At 51.4% G+C, this 27920-nt stretch overlaps 1 protein-coding gene across 4 annotated transcripts in view; it reads right to left on the minus strand.

The window, feature by feature from the left end:
* Positions 1 to 27920, minus strand: part of RHBDF2 (rhomboid 5 homolog 2) — a 443538-nt gene that overhangs the window by 178583 nt on the left and 237035 nt on the right. For all 4 annotated transcript variants that reach the window (XM_078654596.1, XM_078654599.1, XM_078654598.1 and 1 more), the window contains exon 2: positions 11640 to 11718. The gene's annotated coding sequence lies outside the window, so the exon portion shown is untranslated. The remainder of the gene's footprint in view (positions 1 to 11639; positions 11719 to 27920) is intronic.

A 27920-nucleotide genomic window follows, 5' to 3' on the forward strand; every position in this document is an offset into this window, starting at 1 on the left:
GCTGACGGACACGTCTTTAGAGAACACTAAATCAGAAAGTATGAGCAGTTCAGTTCCATTTGAAAAGGGGGGGCTCTTGGCCCCCCCGCCTGCATGGTGGCGCGGCGACCGCCTCCTCCTCCGTGCCTCTCGGTGGTGGGGCGTGCCCTCCTGGGCGCGCCCCACCACCGATTGGTTGGCGCCCTCCCTGACCTGGGTGTCATAGTAGGACTTCCGGGTCAGGGTGGCGGGCCGCAAGAGGGGCTGGGCGGGGGGGGCGTAGCCCCCCCCCCACCGGGCCCCTTGGGAATAAAGAAGCGGGGAGCGCCCAGGAGACCCTCTTGTTCCCTGGACGCTCCCCCACAGCGTGTCGTGCCCCGCGCTCGGGGCTTCTTGTTTTAGTGACCTATTGTGTTTTTGTTCTGCAGGCCGTCGGATCCGGGAAGAAGCTGAGATCGCCCGGCGCTTCGAGAAGCAGTGTCGGCGTGTTGTTTTTTCGTGTCCTACAGGCCGTCGGATCTTCAAACGAACCGTAGGGAGCGGAGGTCGTCCTGCGTTTAGCAAACAGAGTCGGCGTTGACCAGGGTTCAAGATTTTTGGAGCGCGAGCACGAGTCGAAAGGGTGCGGAGCTCGGAGGAAGGCTGTGCATCGGAGGAGCGGGTCGACGAGTGATTTAAGAACGAAAGTTAAGTGGAGAGCACAGCTGTTAAAAAATGTGCGGTTATGAAGCCGATTATCTTATAATTACCGAGGTGTAATAGAGCAAAGCAGAGGCAGGTTTGCTGAGACGTGAGGTACATGGATGGAGATTATGTGCTTCTTCGGTGCGATTTACAATCACGTAAGCTAAAAGTGTGTGCTTAGTATACCCTGCCGCCCGACTGGTATTTTGAGTTTCTGCCATTGCAGCCAGATGTATGATATAACAAGTAACATCAGAGGCCCGTTGCAAATCTGTTGATGTGTATTTATAATATTTCTTAGGGTCATAGAAATAGGTGGTTTGAGCCTCTCCCCGGTTTCTCCTCGCTAGCCCCCGGCCCTGCTTTGTTCGTGCTCAGACAGGGATTTCCAGTAAGGGTGGTCGCTTCCAGGCTCTTCTTATGGTTTTCAGCGCTGAATTTTAGCCCAAGGGTTAAGCGATGCTTGTCCCGACGTGCTTGTCGCTGGTGAAACAAACCTAGCCGAGGGGGCATCACCGTGAAAGTGCAAGACGCAGACCCTTTGCCACTCAAAGTTAATCATATTATGTGCCCTGTCTAGCATTATTATTAAGAATGGTGACCATGGGCAGCGGTTTGTTTATCTCTCCTTCTAGGCGCTCACATGAGGGTTCTCGGACAACCACGGCAGGTAAAATCAATAGTTATTTTGCAAATATGCCTGACAGAGTTACGTTGGTCACAGGCAGAAGCGATAGGCTGAAGCATCCGGAGCACAGACAGTGGGTATGAAACCGACATCCACAAATTGCGAGCCGCTAATTGGAGGGCTCCCTATTAGAGACATCATAGGGAAGGCAGGTCGGTGTCCTCTGTGGGCAGGGGAGCTAATAAATATTGAGAAGTCACAGGCAAAGTTTGCGCGTGTAGCACAAAAGCCTCTTTGTCTTTTGATATTCCCATGTATAATTATCAAGGGGCGCAACCTTGTTGAGGCTGCATACATGTGTGTTTCTAATTTTGCGCTTAGGATCCAGCGTCATGTCCGACCGGCTTTCCTTCACTGAGGAATAACAAGCTGGAAACTTTAATATTTAGGCTGCTTTAAAAATCTTTCAGTTCCCTCAGCCCCGTAGGTTATTTATAATTAAAATTTAGGGGGATGAAGAGAGGTGAGGGAACTCAAAAGAGAAATGTAAAGTAATGTTTCTTTCAAATAATATACTGATGTGACTTGACCGTCACTACTGTTTACTATTAGGGAGACAACATCAAGGCATAGATAGGCCAGCATGGATGTTAGTAAAATGGCTTTATTTCTTCGCCGTCAATAACATCTAAAATATTGTGTTGAGTTTTATAAAGCAGCAAGTTTAAGTTAAATATTTAATGCCTTTCACAAGTTCCTGACATTCTTTGGAGATTTTGGTGAGTCTTGATAATTCACATATAACTAGGGAGCTCTGATGTCTGGTCGCTAAAGACATATATTGGGCGTACCAAAACATACAAGTGATGAGACCACTGCATTAGACCAAATATTGACAATTGCAAAAGTTTTTACGTAGCTCTGGTCTCACACCAGATACAGACATCGCATATACATATCCATCCTGGGGTTCGTGGGGTGTTGTGCAATCACTTGCATTAGACTGCACATGCCTAGCAATGTCCCTGAGACAAGTGTTGGGATTGAAATGGTCAGTCATGGATTTGGTGGAAATGCATCCCTACCCTCAAGCCTCAAAATAGTTTAGTATTTTTTCGGGTCACGACCTGCATGACCAATGCATGCTCCCTGAGGACCACTTGTCATAACTGACATACGAGGGCCAGAATGGGCTCTGTATGCTTTACCATGAAACTAGCTCTGTCTTCTGCATCATGAGGGTCCATTGCACCGCTGGTGGCTGACACAAGTTTGCACAAGTGGCAGCTTGTGCGTTCTAATCATGGATGCAGATCAGGTCCTTTTTTCCCTGTTCGCTGAACTTGGCAAGTGGCTTCCCAGTCGCCCTTCTCTCAAGTGGTCAAGTTGTGCCTAAACCTTCAGTGCCTGACCGCTTGCTGCATCCTATGTCCCTAGATAACGTATGTTTAAAGCATTGGTAAATAGAATTATATGGCAGTCGAGTGATGTCACGGAATGGCTCCTGGTAGAGGGAATAAATCTTAGATTAGCACTACGAGTATGCGCTACAAGAGGTAGGCGTGGTATAGACCACAAGGTCAGTATTGTGTAATACTAGCATTCTTGAGTTTTTGAGTGGCAAGAGACTCTGAAGAGTGAGAGGATGGATACAGAATTCCTAGTATATGTGCAGTAGGCCCAGACGCGATCCTTACAGCAAATTTGGTAGTGCCTTTGGTAAATGTTTGTTAACTTACTTTTCGTCTTGAGCAGGATATGGCAGACTGCTCGGTATCGAGGGAACAGGTTTTGGCTTCCCGCGCTATCGCTTACCACTCCTTGCCATTTCAGAAAATAACTGACAGAAGTGAAAATAATGCAAGTGTTGGTCTTGTTTATTGACATTCTAGGGCTATGATGTTTCGCATTTTGCTACAAATGTTGCAGATCGCGGTGGGTGAAGGCTTAAAAAGTTAGTAGGTGTTAATATTGACAAACATGCCGGTTTTAATTGTTGACTCTGATGGTATTACTCTGACATTGTTTTCCCCTGTCTGGGCAAAGGTTGCATCTCATTAGTACGGGCTTTAACACCTAAATATAGCAATAAGCAACAAAAAGGTCTTTTGACGGCAAGGCAACAGCTAGTGCTGCAATTTTGTAACTCTTGAACGGTTTGAGCTAGACACAATTTGCTTTTGTAAAATCTGTAGACTACCAGCAGAGGCTGGATTAGGTGTCAAATGCTAGACTTCCTGGATAGCAATTTCAAACAATGCACAGACTGGCATGATTTAATGAAGACGTAGGGAGGCAATTATGTTAGCGGATGGTGAGATTCATTCGGGATACAATGCAGCAAGAATAGATAGTCGGGGAAGCACATCTTGTATTAGGTGTGTATGGTTAGTCATTAACATGGGTTTGTGATATTAACTCCTAACATTTAGAGATGAGTGGGGCACAGTACTGTATGTTCGTTTAGGCGAAGATAATTTAAATGTTACATTATAGTGTCTCATTTCTGTAATAGGCAGTAATGTTAAACTTGGCTAGCCATAACACTGTCAATGCCGGAAACAATGCCCAAACTTTTTCTCAGCAGAAGTCTGTCCAGTATCTGGTTTCATGGTTGCTTCACGGCGAACTTTCTGTTCATACAGTAGTGGGCAATGATGATCACTATAGACTCACCTTTGCAATCAGGTCAGACAAACAGCCACGACCTCAATGAATGTTAAATTCACATGAGCATGACATAGGGGTGGCTGTAGCCTCATCTGGTGAGCTCTAGACATGCCCTGGGGGGCAAGGTCAACATACACATATCGAGCGTAACGTCCGATATGCCAAACTTAGAGGTCCCGAAGCCTCAATTAGTCTGAGCAGGAGTATTTACTTCAAGATATAGTTCCACCGGTTACTGCCTGCTCCACCAATTCCTCCATTGCACGCTTGCCTGCGTTCACATACAAGATGGTTGTAAGTTTTTCAGGAATGGCAGTAGGAAGGGTTCCCTATGGCTATTATCTGGAAGTCTATTACAGATCTGGGGGATCACGACTGAGAAAGCCCGTCCTCACATGGTGGTTCTATTAAAACACGGGCAGACCGGAGGTCCCGACTAGGCACATAGGACTTCGAGTGCCATTCCGAATTTGGGCTTTATGCGCAATGCACATGCCCTTGAAGCTGACCCACTGCCTAATAAGGAACCAAAGTAACTGTTTAAGCAAGGGAATGGATGCTCCCTGAGGCTAGGACAGAGCTATACCTCTCTGAGGTTTGTAATGGCAGGGTACACATGTCAGGGGTGGTTTGAACCATGTCAGGTTAGTTTGGACGGTAGGTAACTAAGAGCCAACGCTATGACTAGACTGATAAAGGGCTTAGGGCGAATTTTACAGCTCGGCACGTATAGCAATGTGCTAACCCAAGGCTGAATGAAGTTGTTGCTATGTGCAGTGGGAAGGGTCCCTGGGAATACATTGGGCGATAATCATGGCTAAGACATGCCTTGTGCGGGCAATGTAAGACAGGCTGGTGTAATGCAGTTTTCGCCACGAAGCCCGAAACACTAATTGTTTGTGTTTGTCTACCTTTGTATTCACGGCTGGATCCATGGCGGATATCTGAGAGGTGCTCCACACCGCAACATCAGCAACTGGTGGACGACAAAAGGGAAGCATACGTCAGGCACGGCGACCGCAAGCAGCGACTTCAAGTGTCGTGGCGATCGATCAAGAGGACACCCGAGGGCTCAAGCGGTGCTGGCAGGTGTAAGTGCTACCCACTCCCTAAGGTGGGAGTGGGAATTGTCATCCAGGTGGGGTGCTAAGGGTATACTACCATGGTTGGCTCAGGGGCAGGAGTAGTATGGACAAGGCGTCTCAACAACTCCCTCGTGGGAAGACGGATATTGAGATGGTAGCACCTGTGCTTGCAGGCGCCCCCCCTTTTTTTTGTTAAGAATAACTGCGTGGAGTAAGGAGCATACATCATAGGAGGGTAGGCCGGCACGTCACTGGACACTTTTTAACTTGGATTGTGGGCCGCTCCTATGCGAAGTGCGCCAACATGTTTGCCCCGCTGGGGCGGGTAGAAGAAGGACAGAGCAGGGCGGGTATTCCATTTCCTTCTGTGGGAGGGGGGGAAGCTTATGCAGCAGCCAGTTAGGGGTTATTATACGAACCACTCTCCCAACATACCACACCCCCGTCAGTGGTGATACTTCACCTGGGGGAAACGACTCAGCCAAATTGGGGAGGCAAATAGTGATAGAAGTGGGATGGGGTGCTCTGGAGGGAGGCAGGGAATGTGCTCTGGGCTACTAATATACTGGCATGGTTGGAAGGGTTTGCAGGGCGAGTATGACCTTTCTAGAGGAGGTGAGGGGGAGGCCAGATCGTCGGTCAATAATGCTGGCCTGTGGCGGTAAGGTCATGACCGGTGAGCAGCTATTTTAAGGTCTGAGGGGGCGGGCATCATCCTATGGAGGTTCCCGCCCAAGGGGAGGGAGCCATTGGCCCCTCCTAGAACTTCAGGGGCAAGGTAACTGGTGCTTCAAAGGGGCGCGGGTTGGAGTAGTCACGCTTTCCTTAGGCTGGTAGCCACCCCGCGCGCGCATACTCATGACGTCACCGGATGGCGCAGAGTAAGGGCCCTCCTTTAGTGGGTAAATGGAGTTCACGGCGTGGACCGGGTAATTACCGGGCCCGGCTGCGCATGCGCACATCTCTAGGTAAGGCGCAGCTAGTAGGACCGGACACCGGTTAGCGACCTTGCCATATGGCCAGAAATGTAGTATACAAAAATCTAGATGAGGATGTTAGATTCGGTTAGGAAACAATCTGTATTAGAGTTTCTGTTAAGGTTAGTCTCTCAAACTTGTTGACAATATTGTATCTAATGTCCTGCTGATTTTTGTATAAATTGTTTACCATGCAATTAAAAATGTGTTATTTTTATATCTTAATAAATACGGCCGGGGGGTCTTGCGACCTCCCGCCTTCCAAAGATAACCATGTTTCATGTTCATGTGTCCGGGGGTTGGTGTGGGCAGTTGGGGAGGGGGCGGCAGCCAGTCGCTGACCATGCTCAGAATCCAGCTAACTTAAATGTGTTTTTGACAGTCTTTGCTTTTGACCCTGTAAAGCACTCCGTTGGCTTTTGGGTAGGATCACACTACACAACAAGCATTTACAATGCAACGGTTTCGCCTTTGGAAAAGTTAGAGCTATTGGCATTGTAAATGACAAAATTTGTTTTTATGTGTTGGTTTTGAAAACAGATAAATAAATGGCATTGTCATTTAAATTGCCAATAGCTTAATCTCTCGTAAATGTGAGACCTATTGTACCCTACGGACGAGCTCAGCAGACAGCAATTACTACCACATACACACACCCAGAGCCAGCCACACACACCCAGAGCCAGCCACACACACACCCAGAGCCCCCCCACACACACACCCAGAGCCCCCCACACACACACACCCAGAGCCCCACACACACACACACCCAGAGCCCCACACACACACACACACACCCACTGGAGCAGTCACACACACCCACTGGAGCAGTCACACACACCCACTGGAGCAGTCACACACACCCACTGGAGCAGTCACACACACCCACTGGAGCAGTCACATACACCCACTGGAGCAGTCACACACACACTGACGCTCTCAGCAGCGGTTGCTCCCCAACCTCCCTGCTCTAATCCTGGCATCGTTTGGCTCCCTGATTCACTCCTGATATCGTTAGGCTGCATGCATTGCCCTCATCAGATAAGTATTGTTGGGCTGATTGCTGTGTACAATCGCGCTATTTTGCGATAAGCCCTGCCAAATTGATTTAATATTCATATTCTCTGCGCTCGCTGTGTTGCTCTTAGCCATACGTTTGTGCTCTGAATACTTCTAGCGCTTTACTGAATTGTGCTTTGGATATTTGTAGCGCTTTGTAGAATAATTGTACACACACACTGGAGCAGTCACACGCACACACTGGAGCAGTCACACGCACACACACTGGAGCAGTCACACGCACACACACTGGAGCAGTCACACACACACACACTGGAGCAGTCACATACACACACACTGGAGCAGTCACATACACACACACTGGAGCAGTCACATACACACACACACTGGAGCAGTCACATACATACACACACACTGGAGCAGTCACATACACACACACACACTGGAGCAGTAACATACACACATACACACACAGCTTGGAGCAGTCACACACACACACTGGAGCAGTTGTGTGGCCCCCAGAGCTCTCATTGGGTACACTGTCTCCTTCTCTTGAGTTTCCCTGCAGCCATGGGTGCTTCAGACCCTAGTGTGTGGCTCAGTGGCTCCCACAATGCATTTAGGTTGCTTTTTATCCCCTAACATTAAACACTTTACATGATTAAACTGAGCCCTATCTCTTCAGTGGTGGCTTTCTATAATGCGAGACGCTTGGAAAGTCAATAAGAAACTACACCAGTACACTACCAGTCGCTCAACACAGGCGCACCACCTCAAACACGTCCAATGGCTTTAAAGTAATTCTGGAAGACTCTCTCTAGCACAGTCAAATCAGCAAAGGAGTCCGACTAGAAGAAGCAGCAGAGCTCACACATGTGGAGGGCGAGGAATGGATGGGCATGGTCTCTTTTTGAGGGGCATGTCAAATCGCTGCTACTGTTCTACAGGTGCCTCTTGGTCTCTTTACAGGTTGAAACTGAACATGGGACGCTGGCCGCAAATAAATACTGTGCAAACAAGAGGGCTGAACCCACTTCTTAAAATAGCAGTTACAAGTAGGAGATCGTCTTCTCGCCCCCTCCGGTGTGGCTATCCTGCGTGAACTGTGAGAACCCTGTCCAGGGTTTGTGTCACTGTCCTGGTGAAGTGTGTGAACACACAGCAGGCTCTCTCCCACTACACATACCTGCCCCATCCCATAGATACCCTCAAATGGGCGCCCCCTGCCCGCACTGTGGGAACCCAGCCCTCCACTGACACGAGGTTGGCGGGAACGGCCAGCACTTACCTGGACTTCCTCCGGCGGCGGTCGGCCGTGGAATGGGGAAAACAAACGAATTAAAAAAAAAACGAAACTCCGCCCACCGCCGCGATGACGACATCGCAGAGGGAAAAAATCGCGGGAACGCCGACCCAGACCCAGTTAAAGCCGGTCAAAGTTTTTAAAGCCACCATTTATTAGTGAAGGGGAGCTACAGTGCACTTAGACTCCAGCACCCATCTTTCGGCTGTGATACATGAAATCATTAAAATGACTTAATTCTTCAGGGATACCATTGTCTTCAGAAGAGACATTAGTTACACTAACATTGTTTTTTCTTTTATCTAAGATGGTCATGTGAAGCTGTAACCCTACACCCCCAGCCCCCCAAACCAGCACAGACTTCTGTTTTAACTAGACCTCTACAAATCCGAAGTAAACAACACAAATGTCCTCTTCCTCCAATTATATTACCAAAATGATCATGGCCGACATGTAACGATCGCCCCGGCATCGTAGTTTCTTTCAAATGATAAAGGGGATATCAATATAGTTCCCTATATTCTTCCCCAAAAATATACAGGCCGCACTCTCACAAATAAAGTCAATGACCAGACTTTAAAAGTTTCACAGCTGAGAAAATGTATCAGGAACACCACTACCATTAGGAAAATCCGGGGGCAACCTTCCTCCCTCCGTCCCCGGAAAAACACGGCCTGCAAAACTTACGTCTCCTCCTTCCCCGCCCGAGGCCCTCTGTACCTGCCCGCCCCATTCCGAGTGCTCCGGCTGCGCTCCGACTCGAGCCCGAGGCTTCGACAGGCCTAGGTGGCGTTCTATCACACAGAGGCGAGTCCGGTCGTGGGAACAGTGCACAATCCAGTGAACAGCGTGCAGGGATGCCGCCACATCACCCCAGTTCCGCCACCCCTCCTCAGAGCCAGCGCATTACCTGTTGTTGTGTTCATTCTTCCCTCGGGTGTCGGCGGGTGGCTCTGACTCAGTCGACCCCTTGCAGCGGGCCGCTCACGTCTCCTGTTCACGCGCCCGCCCCTTCGGCCACCGGGGCGCTTCTGTGCCTCAAGCCTCCGCCAGCAGCCCCCAGGCCCGCGCCACCCAGGCCCTGGAAAGCGTGGAGAAGCTCAGGGACCGGCCATTCAATTCCTGCAATAGAGCAAGAAGGCAAGAGGGGGAGAAGGCGGGTGAGGGGGCGTGCACGCATTACACGGCGCAGCCTCCCCGCGGCCTGGGGGTGGGAGGCAGATTTAACCCTCTGCGCACCGACAGCTCCGTGCAACTGGTGAAACTGAGCCGGGGAGCGGTGGTAGTAACACTGCATCTGCGCAGCAAAATTTTCCTCACTGAGGGGTCTGCCGGTGATGGAAAGATTAAGCGGCGCCTTCTCCTGAGCAGAGGGGAGAGCAGTGAGGGCGTGTACCCTTCAGAGTCTCTCTCTTGCCTGTTTTCGCTGATGGGCACAGCTGACTCGCGTTGCACGAACGGGAGGGGGGCGGGAGAGGACACGGACGGCGGGAGGGGGGCGGGAGAGGACACGGACGGCGGGAGGGGGGCGGGAGAGAACACGGACGGCGGGAGGGGTGCGGGAGAGAACACAGACGGCGGGAGGGGGCGGGAGAGGACACGGACGGCGGGAAAGGGGAGGGAACGGGAAAAAACGTAACTCCGCCCAGGGAAAAAATCTCGGGAACGCCCCCGAATCTGGTCCGGCCTTGACGGACAGATCCGGCACCCAATGGCTAGCCTCCATTTATGGAGCTAGCCAATGAGAGCCGGGGGACGTTCCCGAAGTCCTTATTGTCAACAAAGGATTTCACCTGCGCTGAAAAGCTGCGCCGAGCGCAGCCTTCGGCAGGCGAAACCCAAAAACCTCACAAATATACAGAAACACAACGTCTAGCACAACCTCCTTCTCTCCAACTACCATCCAACAAGGGTCTGTTTACCAAACACCACATCACCAAAAAAAACACAACAAAACTCTTATTTGGATGCTGGTTAACACAACGCTCGCCTCCGGTTACTACAAAACACACCGGAGAGCTCTATAAAGGTCATTCAACACGACTAACTGCACTTCAGAAGCAAACCAACACCAGATACCCTCGAGGTCAATTCTACACTCTTTAAGAAGTAGCCAAAGCAATTTTAATGGCATCAGTATTTACCCAACGCAACATCATACCCTAAATACTGGGTTAGAGTCAGGACATTACTGATGAGCTGTGTTCAGGACATTACTGATGAGCTGTGTTCACACTGAAGACGAGTAAAGCAATATACGCTCCCCTGAACCCCCTCTCTGGCAAGAGACACTTCAGCCTGCATCCAAAAACACCACCTGAAAACGGATGTCCAGCCCAGAGTCCAGTTTTGTTCCCACTAAATAACAGGCACAACGCCACACTGGAGGGGGTGGGAGGGCTGTCGGAAGTCGGCCCCATGGTAACACCACACCACACAGAAACAGACAGGCACAGAAACAGGCAGACAGAGGTATGCAGAGAGGCAGGCCGAGGAAGAGACACGCACAGACGGGGGGCTGTGTCAGTTACGATTTCCCCGAAAGTCTCTGAGGTGAACTCGCGCCATCTGTCCGCGTAACCCACCAACATATGTGGCACCGCGGCACATGTGCCCGGGGAGGGTTGGGGGGGGGGGTGAGCGCAAAGCTGCCGCTCTCGCTGCGGAGACGAGCACATGGCAGGGGAGGGAGCGGGAGAGGCAGAGAGAACCGCACAGATGGGAAAGTTGCGTCGCTGCCAGAACCTGGGAGTCATGGAAGGGGGGCCGAGGGGGGCTGTGGGAGAGCACGGGGTCAGACGTAACCGGGGGAATACTGCAATGGTGTATAGAGAGAGGGGCGATAAACAGCCACAACCCCCGAGACGGACAGGTGAGAGACAGAGTGACTCTCCGGGAGCTGGTCGACAAAGCAAGAAAGACAGACAAAAGCGTGTGTGGGGGGTGAGGGGCGCGGAGGGAGCGAGGAAGTGGAGGTAAAGAGGGGGGGGGGTGAGGCTGTGAGGGAGGGAAGAGACGGAGCGCAAAGGCAGTCGCTCGGGCACACACGTCAAGCCAGTCCCAGCCCTTCCCTGCGGACAGAGGTGAGCGCGGCAACTCGAACGGGTCACAAAGTAGTGCCCCGAGGTCCAGGGCGTCGAGGCGCCCTGGCTGCCACAGTCCGGCTGCCTGGATCCCCCCCTGGTCGAAGTCTTTGGTGCGGCTCGAGCCGGCAGTCTCTCCCACCTCCGTGTAGCGCTACATTAAATTAAAGCTCGAATGAACGGTTGGCTCTTGGCCAAGTGGCCCCTTACCTGGCTCCGCTGCCCGGGGCCCCTCCTCGCGACCGGTCCGGTGGGTGTCAGCACATGGCACAGACGGCGGGGCTCAGCCCTGTGGGACAGAGAAATCCTGCTTAGTGCAGCATGACACAGCCTGGGAAATATGAAAACACATTCATGACAAGTGCAGCAGGGAGGCAGCCCTGCGCCCGCCCCTCCACGCCCACAGAGCAGGAAGTTCAATTCACAGTAACTTTACACGGGTACAGTAGCGGCCGGGGGGGGGGGGGGGGGGGGGGGGGGGGGGGGTCTGGAACAGACACCGAGGAAAGGCCCTAGAGGCCGGAGCAGGGTCGGGCACGGGCAGTAAATTGACCTGGGCAGTCCGGCACCAAAATAAAAGGGTCTTCCATTAGTTCGTAAGATAGCTGGATATGTGGCATTTGTTTGCTAATTGGGGCAGTTTTCAACTTGTAAAGACATGACTTGCAGGGTAGGGGAGGTTGCATGGCTTTGAGCTTACTACGGGCAATATTTGTTTTAAGATCAGGGAGATCAACAGTAAAAACCGGCCCATCAGATCATAAAACAACCACACAAACGGTGAAATAAAACAGGCCACACACAGTGGCGTAGCAAAGGTGGGCGGTCCACCCCAGGCGGCAGGAGTTTTGGGAGTGGCAGCCTCCCCCCCCCCCCTTTACCAGCGGATGTTGTTGGGCAGCAAACGCAGGAACAGCCAGCAGCAACCCCCTTCGCTCTTACCTGCGGCAAAAGCAGTTACCCACACATTGACCTGTCAGACCAGCCGGTCGGGCACGGACTAATGGCCCCTATAGGCTAGTACGACCCTGATCGGGAGCAATGCTTCATGCAGGCAGGGAACCGGAGAAAGGATGCAGCAAATATTCAGAAAGGCCAGAGTGGACCATAAAGCTGAGAAAGGCTGGACGCAGGCAGAGGGCTACAGAAAAGCTGTAGACCAGTTCGGGAGAAGACATTTAGGGACTAGATGAGGTATGGGGAAGAGACGGAGGTCTGTGGACCTGAGAAAGGTAGGAAGGGAGACAGATTCAGCACAATAGTCGGAGAAGAGAATCGGGACTAGAGAAAACCTAAACTGGTTGGCTGTGAATGGTTGGAGGAGACTATGGCACAGGCCAAAGGATGGAGAAGAGAATGGGTCAGGAAGAGGCTGGAGAGGAGCCTAGGACACAAGCACTGCTGGAGAGGAGATCATTGCTGGCGATAACATTTTGGACCCTGAGAGCAGCTGAAAGCAGACTGGAGACCAGAAAAATGCTGCAGAGAGGACTGTGCTGGAGAGTGGAAATAGGGCTCAAAAAGAGACCAAATACGGGGAGGAGAATGGAGACCAGAGAAAGGGTGGAAAGGGATTCATGAACAGGAGAAAGGTGAAAGAGGAGACTATGGAGTCACGAGTATAGACTTCATAGATCGGGAACATACTCTCTGAAGGAGCACGCGAACAAGAGTGAGAACAGCAGTGCGGGAGTGGAGTTTGGCGGGTCCGGGGTGCCTCAAGCCTAAGTCCCTCGAATGGAGTAAGTAGGCAGGTAAAGGGTCTGGGTCGTTGTTGGGCCTCAGGAAGTCCGCCCGTGCCACCCTAGTGCTTGGTCGTGTTCTCATTTTCTCTTTCCGCCCTTAGATTTTGAACCGATCCGCCATCGATTATGGAAAGCCAGGGATCCCCATCACTATTCTCCCAGATGTCGCAGGTGGATGACTCGCTGCCCGATGCGAGACAAGCAACACAGTGGGCGGCCTTCATGCGGATGGCCAAGGTGAAGGGTCTGTCCTGGGCTAATGGGCTGATGAAGGAGGTCAAAGGGGTCGACTCTGGGGTCATATGCGACGCACCTCTGTCCGATTCCGACTTGCAGAAGTTTGGCCCGACTAGATCGTCCAAGAGGGCGAAGAAGCAAACGTCCAAAGAGTTCCCACCGGTCCCGCCAGCACTCAAGAGCAAAACGGCGACAGCACACATCGAGCCCCCGCCCTCACACGATTTGCCTTGTGTGTCACCAGTCGCTCCAGCAGCCAACAGCAGAACAGTGATCGCCCAAATCGAGTCCCCGCCCAGACACACTTTGCCTTTTGTGTCATCTCCCGCTACAGTGGACCTTGTCCCGGCCCCGCCCGTATATGCCACTCGGGAGGACCTTGGTTCTTTGTCAGATTCCCTGAAAGAATTCATGAGAGAGCTCATTGGAGCCAAGGTCCCTCCCGCCCCGACCGCCAGGTCGGCGTGTATACCTGAGGACAATGGTGGGGGAGCAAAGGCAGCGGCCGCTGTCTGGGGCGCTTCGCCAGCGGTTTCCCTGCCTTCCACTTCGTCGCTCCTACAAGTACACAACACCCCGGCTGTCGTGCCGAGCCCTCCTACGCCGCTGTCGAGCGGAAGCTTGGTGTCGTCCTCCCTTCTTCAGGTGCCTGCTCTTCCTGCACCTCCGGCGCCAGCCATCGCCAGCCTGACGGCGATCCCCGTGACCACGGGGGTGGTCACTCCCGCTCAGAACTCTGGTACGTCTGTGGCTCAAGCATTGGATAGTGGGGCGGTAGTAGCATCTTTGGCATATAATAACATTTCATCTGCAGGAAGCGCTGCTGGCTTAGTCGCCTTGGCAGCATCATCAGCATCACCTCCCACCCCCCAGCCCTTAGTGAAGGCTGCACCCCTGTTGTCAGGTCACTGCGACTTGGCTTGGCAAGTCCCTTTAGCGGCCAAAGAAATGATATGGAGGCGGGAATTGATTGATATAGTGAAGTGTATAGAGAAGTGTGGCTCAGGGGTTAGAGGCAGCAGACCCGGAAGCTGAGATCGGTCCTGGACCAGGGTTCAATTCCCTGCCTCGGCGGGGTCTTGGGCTAAAAATTCCACGGACTCGATAATTCTCGCCCCGGTGCCTCCTCGACTCACGGGTTCACACTCTGCGACTCTGGGCAACAGCTTGCTTAATCTCCACAACGGCCCCTCGCGGCGGGATGCCTGACTTTCACCTTGTGGATACCCTGCTATCTCACAGGGGAATACCAGGAAGGGTTCCCTAAGCAAGCGCCGGGACACCCACTGCGGGTAGCTGTGCGCTATATAAGCTCAACTACATATATTCTCGCTACTGATGTTAGGTCAGGATGGGACTGATGTCAGGAAGGCGGGGGTGAAAGAGGAGGATAAAAAGGCCAAATACCAGCAGTGGCCGGAAAAGACCATAGAAAATTGGCTTGATGCATTTTCTATCCTACAGGGGGTGATAATAGAGAAACACCCAGAACAGGCGAAGGCGCTCGTCCAGTACAGAACTCTGATAAGAAAAGAAGCCGCGCGTTGGGGCGGTCAGGGCTGGGTGTCATACGACTTAGAGTTCCGGAGAAGGATGTCCTTGTGTCCTGAAATGAGATGGGACCAGAAAGAGGTCCAGCTGTGGCTAGACCACATGGGTTCTAATCTGCTTCGCAATGGGGGGGCCTTGGACAAAAAATATGGAAGTAAGGACTTCAGCAACTCCACGCAGAGTAGTGACCAGCAGCAGGATAAACAGTCCTTTCGGGGGGGCTACAGGAATAGAGGGGGCAACGGAGGGTCTTTCAACAGGTCTTCCTCAGTGATTTGCCACTCCTTCAACTCCGGTCATTACCCCTGGGGGAAGACTTGTAAATTTGCCCATTCCTGCAACAAGTGTGGGGGCTCCCATGCAGCAGGATCTTGCACCAATCAGTCAGGGGGAGCTTCCAAGCCCTCAAAAGATTCAGGCACCAAGCAATAACACCTTCGCCATCCAGCCTCCCTTTACCCACCCCCCCCCCCCGAGTTGCTCCCTGGCGTAGTTGCAGGCCTTACAGCAAGCGTTAGTAAGGGGCCCTCGCCCGTGATCTTGAATAAGATGTTACCCCTCCGGAAAGAATATCCGCACTCACGCGACAGGCGACTGCTGCTAGATGGTTTAGCGAAGGCTTCAAGTTACCCTATGTGGGCTGTGAGGCCCCCAGAGAGGCCCAGAATTTAAGATCTACAAGAGAGTTGCCACTTGTGCTCAAGTCCAAAGTAGCTAAGGAGAGACTGCTAGGTAGAGTAGCTGGCCCCCTTTTCCAGCCCACCTTTAGAAAATTTTGTGGTGTCACCACTGGGGGTTGTCCCTAAGAAGGAGCCAGGGGCCTTCAGGCTGATTCACAATCTCTCTCACCCTGAAGGAGCGTCTGTTAACGATGGGTTGGAGGAAGGGTCTTGCTCTGTCTCATACTGCACGCTGGTTGTGGCTTTGGATTTGGTGAGAAGAGCAGGTGTAGGGGCTTGGTTGGCCAAGGCCGACATAGAATCAGCCTTTAGGTTGTTGCCGGTGCATCCCAGTAGTCAACACCTGCTTGGTTTCAAAGTGGATGGAGAGTATTATTACGATCGCTGCATGTCGATGGGTTGCTCAGTATCTTGCGCATACTTTGAAGCATTCAGCAGCTTCCTCCAATGGGCGCTGCAGTTCAGCTATGGGAACAGCGGAGTATCTCATTACCTTGATGACTTCCTTTTTGTAGGGAGACATGGAACTAGGGAGTGTAGCGAGTCTCTGCAGAATTTTCAAGAACTCACCACCACTTTAGGGGTCCCTTTAGAGCCTGGTAAACGGTTGGGCCAGCGCAGGTTTTGACCTTTCTAGGGATTGGGATTGTCACGGTGAAGGGGGAGTGCAAATTACCAGCAGACAAGGTTCGGGATCTGGCGCAGTCCATCGTGTTGGCTCTTGGCCAGGACAAGGTGACTCTAGGTTTCTTGCAAGGTCTGCTGGGGAAACTCAACTTTGCCGCCAGAATCATCCCGGCTGGAAGGGTCTTTGCGCGCAGGTTGGCGATGGCAACCGCGAAAGTCCGGAATAGTTATCATTTGGTGAGACTTAGTAAAAGCATGAAAGAGGATCTTAAGATGTGGGCAACTTTCCTGGCAGATTTCAACGGCTCGGTAGTTTGGAGGGCACCTTGGGCAGGATCCCCGGGACTGGCTATGTTCACAGATGCATCCGGTAGGGAAGGATTCGGTGTTATCCTTGACACTGACTGGTGCGCCCAATAATGGCCTAATGTGTGGAGGAAGAAGAGGGTGACTTCTAACATCACTGTGCTAATTGTTTCCTTGCGTTACCGGGCAGGATTGCAGAATTTCTGTGCTGTCACCGGGGAGTGGGAACAAGAGCAGCCTTCCTTAGAGTCCAGGACTCATGATTTTATCTTGTGGGCGAAGGATGAGGGCAAGTCACATTCTTGGGTGGCGGGGCATTTGTCGGCCATTAGTCACCGCGCTAGACTAGGGGGACAGCCTGACCCAACCAACTCCTTTTTAATAAAGTCAGCGCTGAAGGGTTGGTCTAGAAGCAAGCCCCGCATTCCTGATAATAGAGCAGCGATTGATTTGCAACTTTGAAAGGCATGCTGGATTACACAGATAGGGCCACCAGTTCAGCATTTGAGGCAGCTCATTTGCACTAGCCGTTTCTGGCGCGTTCAAAATAGGGGAGATTGTGGCCACCTCGAAGAATGCACAGTGTAATTTCTGGATTGTATTTTATTGTAAATAATAGATGTGTGACTTTCAGTCAGTGTATGTGATTGCAGTGTTTGCGGTGTTTAATTTGGAATGATGTTAATAAACATGGTTTTAAGCATCTGCATCTTTTATTTGTTAGGTAAATCTGTCTGGGTGGCAGGAAATGTCAGAATCCTAAACATAGCCCGGTGGGCTGATAGCGGTAATGGAAGCATGGTCTCTCAACTGCAAAGATCAGGTGGATAGTGTCGGCTGACTTACACTGGAGTAGCGTGAAGCGGGTATTTCAGCAGTTATTGGACAGGGGTGAATCTCCTCCAGACGTGTTAATTTTACATCTTGGGGGCGAGGAGTTGGTCCACTTGGAGCGCAGGGTCCTGCTACAGACAATGAGGGGCACGCTGTGCGATTTGAGCAACCTTTTGGGGCCTTGTGAATTATGGTGGTCTGAAATTACTCCAAGACTGCATTGGAAAGACGCTAGATCAGGGGTGGGCATTGAGACTTCCCGCAGGCGTGTGAACAGAGCCATGCGCAAATTCACGGAGCAAAGGGGATTCGGATTCATAAGGCACAGCCGGTTACACACCAAATGCACGGGCTGCTTCGATGAGGACGGCGTTCATCTATCTGTAGTAGGGATGGCTATCTTCCTGCTTGACCTATCAGAAGCAATGGGAGCAGCGGGTTGTAGGTAGAGGAGAAACAGGGTGTGGGGGGACTCTGGGACGGCGGCTGCCGCACCCAGAGCCTTGGCGGAGTTACAGGGCAATCCAATACAGGAAGGTACTGAAGGGTACCCTCTACAGGAGCACCGGAAGGGTGCGTGAGCGAATTATCCCCCAGGGAGATCCACGGCGGATCCTGGAGGACCGACGGCGCCCCGTTAGTCCTTCGGGCGGTTGTGCACCTGAGCAACCGGGGGTTGCCAACGCTCTGCCCCCGAGGGGGGGGGGGGCGTGAGTAATGGGCTAACGAGGGGTTCGCCGGGGGAGGGGTTAGACCTTCCCCCCAGAAACTGACAACGCCCCCACGGTTAACACCGCGGGGGTTATGACTCATCAGGTGGGCGGGTCGCGAGGGGCGGCCTGCTCTCGATCGCCCGTAAGATAACTCAACATGTTGGCATACGGTTATGCTAATAAATCTGCAACAACTTTCTCCATCAACATGTGTTGTATCGGTTATTGGGGAAAGAGTGTGTTGTATTGAATAAAGGTCTGGGTGGGGGCCGATATTGGCACTATGCCAGGCTGCCCCGGGACACCAAAGGTGGCCACCTACGAGGGCGGCCAACCTTAGTGCCAAGGATGGCAAACACCCTGAGCAGTCTAGTGGTTGGGGGGGACCAGTGGTCCCCCCGTGATGTCACTTCCTGCTAAGAGGGGGGAGGGGATGGGCTATATAGCCCAGGGGGCGAGGGTCAAGCGCCCTCTTTGTTCTTGCTGCAGCGGCGAGTTGACCCTCGCCCCCCACCCCGAGGCTGACCCGGAATCGCGGGACGAAGAACTGCCCTGCGTTTTCCCTCCCATCCGCTTACCCTGCTCTTGGGCAGATTGGGGGGTTGTTTGTTGTACTAATGACTTGTCTTTGTGTTGCAGGCGGAGTTACAGGGCGATCCAATACAGGAAGTTACTGAAGGGTACCCTCTACAGGAGCACCGGAAGGGTGCGTGAGCGAATTATCCCCCAGGGAGATCCACGGCGGATCCTGGAGGACAGACGGCGCCCCGTTAGTCCTTTGGGCGGTTGTGCACCTGAGCAACCGGGGGTTGCCAACGCTCCGCCCCCCGAGGGGGGGGTGCCTGAGTAATGGGCGAACGAGGGGTTCGCCGGGGGAGGGGTTAGACCTTCCCCCCAGAAACTGACAACGCCCCCACGGTTAACACCGCGGGGGTTATGACTCATCAGGTGGGCGGGTCGCGAGGGGCGGCCTGCTCTGGATCGCCCGTAAGATAACCCAACATGTTGGCATACGGTTATGCTAATAAATCTGCAACAACTTTCTCCATCAACTTGTGTTGTGTCGGTTATTGGGGAAAGAGTGTGTTGTATTGAATAAAGGTCTGGGTGGGGGCCGATATTGGCAATATTGGGAGTGACAGCCTCCCCCCCCCTTACCAGCGGATGTTGTTGGGCAGCAAACGCAGGAACAGCCAGCAGCAACCCCCTTCGCTCTTACCTGCGGCAAAAGCAGTTACCCACACATTGACCTGTCAAACCAGCCGGTCGGGCACGGACTAATGGCGCCTATAGGCTAGTACGACCCTGATCGGGAACAATGCTTCATGCAGGCAGGGAACTGGAGAAAGGATGCAGCAAATATTCAGAAAAGCCAGAGAGTGGACCATAAAGCTGAGAAAGGCTGGAAGCAGGCAGAGGGCTACAGAAAAGCTGTAGACCAGTTCGGGAGAAGACATTTAGGGACTAGATGAAGTATGGGGAAGAGACGGAGGTCTGTGGACCTGAGAAAGGTAGGAAGGGAGACCGATTCAGCACAATAGTCGGAGAAGAGAATCGGGACTAGAGAAAACCTAAACTGGTTGGCTGTGAATGGTTGGAATAGACTACGGCACAGGCCAAAGGATGGAGAAGAGAATGGGTCAGGAAGAGGCTGGAGAGGAGCCTAGGACACAAGCACTGCTGGAGAGGAGATCATTGCTGGCGATAACATTTTGGACCCTGAGAGCAGCTGAAAGCAGACTGGAGACCAGAAAAATGCTGCAGAGAGGACTGTGCTGGAGAGTGGAAATAGGGCTCAAAAAGAGACCAAATACGGGGAGGAGAATGGAGACCAGAGAAAGGGTGGAAAGGGATTCATGAACAGGAGAAAGGTGAAAGAGGAGACTATGGAGTCACGAGTATAGACTTCATAGATCGGGAACATACAAGATACTGTAGAAGTGCTGTAAGCCAGGATAAGTCGTAAGCCAACCAGTTGCAGGCAAAGGCTCTACTGAAGATCAGGCATTGGCCAGAGAGCAAACCAGTCATAGAAAAAACACCCTAGGCCAGTGGAGAGGGCAGAAAGATTAAGGAATATGAAGTAAAATAGTAAACCTAGTACCATAGAAGAGAAGGCAATGAGCCCGGGTTGGGAGAAAAAGTCAGAGAGGAGAACAGATCTGTGGAAAGGCCAGAGAGAATACCTAGACAGAGTAAAAAACTGGAGAGCAGAGACATGGCTTCAACCATTGAAGATATCAAAGGTGGGAAAACTGGTATGCAGACCAGGATAGTGGAAGGAAGCGAGTAGGCCAAGACCTTGGGATAGCCTGTAGAGAGGACTAGGCTAATGGAAAGCCTGAGAATAGACCAGGCCCAGAGAACTATCAGAAGGGAAAGGAGACCAGGGTAGACCAGCGCAGGCCTGGGAACCAGAGGAGGGGCGTCTGGACTACAGTAGATGGAGATACAGCAGAGAGAGGACTCCAGCGAAGTACAGGGAAGGCTAGTTTCCCAGTGATAGTTTGGAGTGCAGACCAGTGACTACCAAAGCCAGGCCATCCAGCAGAAGATGACTGGTTGTGCCCATAAGGAGCAGCAGGTGCTAGTCCAAGATGCCAGGCTAAGGCAATCCCACGGGACATATCAGAGAGGACCCTTGCAGGGCTGAGACTTAGCCTTGGGACCATATGGGTGATGACGAAAGCATGCCCTCAGAGATGACTAGCCTGCCTCTCTTAGTGAGGCCGCTACATCTTGGGTCCATCAGTCATGTCCAGAAATCAAGGAGAGGAAATCTGGACCCCTAGCCTGTTCCACCCCTATGGAAGGGATTCCTGTAATAAGCTCACACACGATTAGAACATCTCTTGACAACCATAGCTTTTTTCTACTTATAGAAGTGATTCAATCACACCTTCTAATTTAAGTTTACTAAACATTTAAAATAATTATCACTGCCTCATTGTATTTAGCCAAGTCCCTATCAACACACTGTAAATGAGTATGTTGGAATATTTAAACAGCTTGCGCATGGACTTACATCACAAACAAAATAACTGGTTCATCACCTGGACACTAATGTACCCAGATATCACCTGCCCTGCTAGTCTGACACCAAGCCAGCTGGCCCCCACCAAAAACAGGTCACCGTACGCACCCTGGTGTTATCTACAACTCAGAGTGCTTCAGTCAAGGATATCCAGTTATGTGTTTGGGAAGTGAGCCTTACAGTGTCAATCAATCAATCAGGGAGTTTTTAAGTGCGCTACTCACTCGTGAGTGTCTCAAGGCACTGCGATCAGTCGAAGAGCCAGGTCTCTAGTGTCTTCCTGAAGATGTGCAGGGTGGGGCCTCGTCTGATGTTAATTGGCAACTCGTTCCAGACCTTGGCCGCGATGTAGGATAAGGTTCTTCCACCCGTTCTTGCTCTGCAGATGCACAGGGGTTCTGCGAGGTTGGCGGATCTGAGGTTCCTCTTGGGTACGTGGAAGGAGATTCTGTCGCTGAGGTAGAAGGGTCTGGTGTTCTGGAGGAATTTGTAGGCATGGGTGAGCATCTTGAAGGTTACTCTTTTCTCGATGGGGAGCCAATGGATGTTACACAGGTGCTGGGTGATGTGTTCATGTAGAGGGATGCAGAGGACGAATCTGGCTGCGGTGTTCTGTATGGTCTGGAGTTTGCGGAACAGAGACGTGTTGATCCCGGTGCAGAGGGCGTTTACTTAGTCCAGTCTGCTGGTTATGAGTGCGTGGGTGACGGTCTTCCTAGATTCGGCGGGGATCCATTTGAAGATCTTTTGGAGGATGCGGAGGGTGTTGAAGCCGCTGGAGGTGACGGTGATGACCTGCTGGGTCATGTAGAGAGAGGAGTCGAGTACAATGCCGAGGTTGTGGGCATGGTCCATGTGGGTGGGGGGACCGCCGAGGGTAGTGGACCACCAGGAGTTGTCCCATGCAGAGGGCAAGGGTCCAAGTCTTCTGGTTTGAGCTTCAGGCAGCTGCCAGGATGCAACGTCTTTCATTCCTTTCTGGAAGTCGAGTCTGGTGGTGATGGGGTCTTTGGGAAGGAGACGATGAGCTGAGTGTCGTCGGCGTAGGATACTTTGCTGAGTCTGTGCTGTCGGACGATGACGGCGAGAGTTGCCATGTAGATGTTGAAGAGCGTGGGGCTGAGCGACGATCCTTGGGGTACTCTGCAGTTGATTTCCGTGGGTTCAGAGAGTAAGGGTGGAAGTCTAATTCTTCTGGTTCTGCCTGCGAGGAAGGATCGGAGCCAGACCAGAGCGGTTCCCAGTATCCTGGACTCCTTGAGTCTGGCGATGAGTGTGCTGTGGGAGACGGTGTTGAAGGCTGCTGAGAGGTTGAGTAGGATCAAGGCTGTGGTGTGTTTTTGGTCGAGGAGGGTTCAGATGTTGTCTGTGGCAGCAAGTAGAGCGGTCTCAGTGCTGTGGTTGCTGTGGAATCTGGACTGGGCGGTGCCAAGTATGGAGTATTCTTCGATGAATTTTGTTAGTTGGATGTTGGCAGTCTTCTCTGTGACTTTGGCTGCAAAGGGAAGGAGGGGGATGGGTCGGTAGTTCTTGAGGTCTGTGTGATCTGCTGAGGGCTTCTTGAGTAGGGGTCTGACTTCTGCACATTTCCAGTCGTCGGGAAAGATGCCGGTTTCAAAGGTGGCGTTGATGGTGCGGGAACGATGGTGGCAGTGGCTCTGTGGAAGATGTGCGGGGGCAGGGGTCCATTGGGGCTCCTGAGTGGATGCCTTTCATGGTCAATGTGGTGTCTTCAGTGGTGACTGGGCTCCAGGATGAGATGGTGGGCTGGCTGGTGTTTCTGGAGGATGGGGTAGTTTCGGAGTCAGCTATCTGGTCGTTGAAGTTATCATAGAGGCCCTTGATCCTAAAATGGAGATAGGATCCGAGCTTGTTCCAGAGGTCCTGTGAGGGGGTAATGTCTGTGGTTTCGCTGGGGGTTTGGTGAATTCCTGGATGATGCTGAAGAGTTCCTTGGCGTTGCTGGCGCAATGACGAGGATCTTGTTCTGGATGAAGGTCCTTTTGGTAGATTTGATGTGTTGGTGGTAGTCTGTCATGGCGTTCCTGTAGGAGGTGCAGTCTTCTGAGGACTTGCTGTTTCTCCAGTTCTTTTTGAGACATCTGCAGATGCGTATGGATTCTTGGAGGTCAGCAGTGAACCAGGTGGCCTTCCTGGGGCAGAGTCTGTCGATGATACGTAGAGGGGCAGGCTCGCCTGCGCAGTTGGAGATCCATTTGTGGAGCTCTTTGGCTGCGAGGTTGGCGTCGGCCGAGGTGGCGGGGTATCGCAGTTGAGGGTGAAGTTGAGCTGCTCCGCGGTGAATTTACTCCAGTTTAATCGTGGAGGGCGGGGTGCAGGTTTGGGCGTTGTGGGTTTGTCGATGTGGAAGTGTATGCAGTGGTGGTCTGTCCATGGGGGTTGAGTGGTGTGGCTGAAGGGGATGTTGTTACCTCCTGCGAAAGATGGGGTTGAGGGTGTGTCCTGCCTTGTGGGTGGGGGTGGTGGCAAGTTGTTTCAGTCCAAGGTTGGCGAGGTTTTGCAGGAGGGTGGTGGAGTTATGGTCGCTGGGTTTGTCGAAGTGGAAGTTGAGGTCTCTGATGAGCATGTAGTCCATGGAGGCAATGGCGTGGGGTGCGATGAGGTCGGCGATGGTGGTGGTGAATGCAGTTCGAGGTCCGGGAGGTCTGTAGGCGAGTGTGCCTCATAAGGTCGTTCTGGGGCTGGTCTGGATCTGCAAATGGCGGTATTCGTGGTCGGCAGGCTGTTGCTGGAGGTTGTGAGTCGGAGGGAGCTCTTGTGTGTCATGGCAAGTCCTCCTCCTGGGTGGTTGGGGCCGTCCTTCCTCTGGATCTTGTATCCGTCCGGGATGTCGGTGGCGATGTCGGGCGGAGGTGGAATTGATCCAGGTTTCTGTGAAGAAGGTGACGTCTGGCGAGAGGGTGTCGAGGAGCCAGGTTTCCATTTAAGCACAATGAAAAGTGGAAAAAAAAGTATGCATCTCCAACAGTCAAAAACAAGGAAAGATCACAAAAGAGTGAAAGGCAGTAACTTGTTGCGCTAGTAGACTGCCCTGCTACACACACCCAAAATGACAACTGTTGTATAGAACAAGAACATCTTGACCACAAAGAACTTGCTCGGAAACTCAGCTGCAGGGATATGATCCCTTCAGCTGGGGTGAAATGTTACAACCCAGAGGGAAGAGTGATTCAATGTCTCAGAGGCATTCTGACACTGGATTACACAAGGGTGGCTCTGGAAAAGGCGCCTCACAGACAACTCTGCAGTGGTGTGCAAGGCTTCTCTGTTTGCTAACTGCAAGCTGGCTGTCATGTCCAGAGAAGATGCACTTTTGGTACTGAAATAACTAAATAAATAAAACAGAAACGAGGATTGGCTCCTTTTCCTTTTGACTCTGGCAATGCTGCAATGTTGTAAGCATTGCCAAAGCCATAATACGAGCAAACTAGCTCCACATAGCCTGTGGTGTGGGTAGAGATGGGGCGAGTGGGGTCAAAAATGGACACCTCGGGCAAGGGGAGGGAGGCAGCTTAAAAACAAATAACCGATGAAAGCTAATACATGTCTGAACTATAGTTTAAAAACGGTTCACATGTGCAAAATGCCGTGGGCTGACACTAGCATAGACAGGCCGCGCCAAGAGTCCTCTGAAGAACAGTAGCCAATAGCTGACGGGCTGTCCAAAAGCCACTTTCTCTGTGTGTTCTGTGCGAGTGATGACATGAGCTCTATCCAGGGTGATACAGCGGTCTGTAGGCAAGACCTAAAAATATGGCTAATGAGGGGGCGACTTTTGGATTCTACAAATGCTGGAGTTTACAAGTCGCTGCGTGAAGAGTGCTGCTGAGAAACAAACCAGCAAAGGCTGACTATGTTATGTTACATTGGTATTTATAGCGCGCACAACTAATCATGAGTATCCTGGCGCGAAGCAATAATATGCTATGCTGCTCGTGTTTATAAATCCGAGTGTGGAGTGCTTCGGAGATACAAATTAGTAAAGGCTGAAGATGCTGCCGCCGATTACAAGTCCCACGATTTGAGTGCTGCTGAGATACAAACTAGCAAAGGCTGAAGAGGCTGCTGCTGATTACAAGTTCCACTAGTAGAGTGCTGCTGAGATGCAAACTATCAAAGGCTGAAGAGGCTGCTTGTGTTTACAAGTCACTGTGCGTAGAGTGCTGCTGAGATACAAAAAAGCAAAGGCTGAAAAGGCTGCTTGTGTTTACAAGTCACTGAAGGTAGAGTGCTGCTGAGATACAAACTAACAAAGGCTGAAGATGCTGCTCAAGTTTATAAGTCACTGTGTGTAGAGTGCTGCTGAGATACAAACTAGCAAAGGCTGAAGATGCTGCTCAAGTTTATAAGTCACTGTGTGTAGAGTGCTGCTGAGATACAAACTAGCAAAGGCTGAAGATGCTGCTCAAGTTTATAAGTCACTGTGTGTAGAGTGCTGCTGAGATACAAACTAACAAAGGCTGAAGATGCTGCTCAAGTTTATAAGTCACTGTGTGTAGAGTGCTGCTGAGATACAAACTAACAAAGGCTGAAGATGCTGCTCAAGTTTATAAGTCACTGTGTGTAGAGTGCTGCTGAGATACAAACTAACAAAGGCTGAAGATGCTGCTCACGTTTATAAGTCACTGTGTGTAGAGTGCTGCTGAGATACAAACTAACAAAGGCTGAAGATGCTGCTCGAGTTTACAAGTCAATGCGCGTAGAGTGCTGCTGAGATAAAAACTAGCAAAGGCTGAAGATGCTGCTCAAGTTTATAAGTCACTGTGTGTAGAGTGCTGCTGAGATACAAACTAACAAAGGCTGAAGATGCTGCTCAAGTTTATAAGTCACTGTGTGTAGAGTGCTGCTGAGATACAAACTAACAAAGGCTGAAGATGCTGCTCGAGTTTATAAGTCACTGTGTGTAGAGTGCTGCTGAGATACAAACTAACAAAGGCTGAAGATGCTGCTCGAGTTTACAAGTCACTGTGTGTAGAGTGCTGCTGAGATACAAACTAACAAAGGCTGAAGATGCTGCTCAAGTTTATAAGTCACTGCGCGTAGAGTGCTGCTGAGATACAAACTAACAAAGGCTGAAGATGCTGCTCAAGTTTATAAGTCACTGTGTGTAGAGTGCTGCTGAGATACAAACTAACAAAGGCTGAAGATGCTGCTCAAGTTTATAAGTCACTGTGTGTAGAGTGCTGCTGAGATACAAACTAACAAAGGCTGAAGATGCTGCTCGAGTTTACAAGTCACTGCGCGTAGAGTGCTGCTGAGATAAAAACTAGCAAAGGCTGAAGATGCTGCTCAAGTTTATAAGTCACTGTGTGTAGAGTGCTGCTGAGATACAAACTAATAAAGGCTGAAGATGCTGCTCAAGTTTATAAGTCACTGTGTGTAGAGTGCTGCTGAGATACAAACTAACAAAGGCTGAAGATGCTGCTCAAGTTTATAAGTCACTGTGTGTAGAGTGCTGCTGAGATACAAACTAACAAAGGCTGAAGATGCTGCTCAAGTTTATAAGTCACTGTGTGTAGAGTGCTGCTGAGATACAAACTAACAAAGGCTGAAGATGCTGCTCGAGTTTACAAGTCACTGCGCGTAGAGTGCTGCTGAGATAAAAACTAGCAAAGGCTGAAGATGCTGCTAATAACATGGGGCCAACTCACAACCCGTGCTGTTTCTTTAAATTTTAAGAGGATCGTTATCAGAAACGGTTGCACGAGTTCTCCAGCCAATCTTTCAACCAAGAGATATGAAATATCCATTACCACAAAAACATGACACTCGAATAACCACTGACAAGACCCAGGCAAGAACGAGGAAGCAGATGAACGCACGGAGATAAGAAACTCGAGTTTTAATGCAGATTACAAGCTGCTGCTGCCTGTTTCACAAGAAGCTGCTGGCCGCATTGCACCCCCACAATTTCCTCATTCCTCCAACCTTCAGTATCGGTGCCACAATGCCAGCAGTCACAGCAGGGGCTGGTGCCACGCGCCTCTTAGTTGAAGAAACTGGAGACGAGTCACAGGTTAAAGGGAGCGAGTCACCAGAACAGGGCTCGAGTCGGGGTACCACGCGGGTGGACGGCGTCCCCCCACTTATTTTACCGGGAGCTCGATAACTGGAGCAAATGGAGCCACACATTCACTCTTTGGCCTCTCTGGGGTGAGATCGGGGCTCATTCAGAACGCTGCTCACGCGCTGGCTTCTCTGATGCAATCGCATCTAAGGGGTAAGCGAGGGGAGGCAATGAGTCTGATGGTGCAAGCCACCTTTCGTGACGTCACTTCCTGTTGTGACGTCAGCATCCCCCCACTTCTGTTTTAGGACTTGTGCCCTGCACCAGAAGGAGAATGGAAAGTGATTTTGGACAGAGGGGAGTGCGAAGAGAGGGAGTGCAGAGTGAGGTTAAGGCTACCAGAGGACCCCAGGTCACCCGGATCGGGGTTTCCTCTTACAAATCATTCAGTTGTGGTGGCTGAGATCGCATGGTCTTTTCTCTGTGTCTACTGTCTGTCTTTGCAGGACAGGCAGATGTAGTTATTGTTCTATGACGTTGCATTCTGTGTGTTCCAGTTCGCTCAGATGCTAGAGCCACAGCTCAAGATGCACTCCTCTTAACTAAAAAGCAATGACTGACACATGGGACCAGGAGGAGTCCGTCACCCTATCCCTCATGCTGAGAAGGGGTCAGGCTGCTGAATGGGTAGCAGCGCAATATGCAAAAATACAGGCCGCAGTTTGCAACCTGTATT

Source organism: Lissotriton helveticus, chromosome 7, assembly GCF_964261635.1.
Source record: "Lissotriton helveticus chromosome 7, aLisHel1.1, whole genome shotgun sequence".
NCBI classification, from domain to species: Eukaryota; Metazoa; Chordata; class Amphibia; order Caudata; family Salamandridae; genus Lissotriton; species Lissotriton helveticus.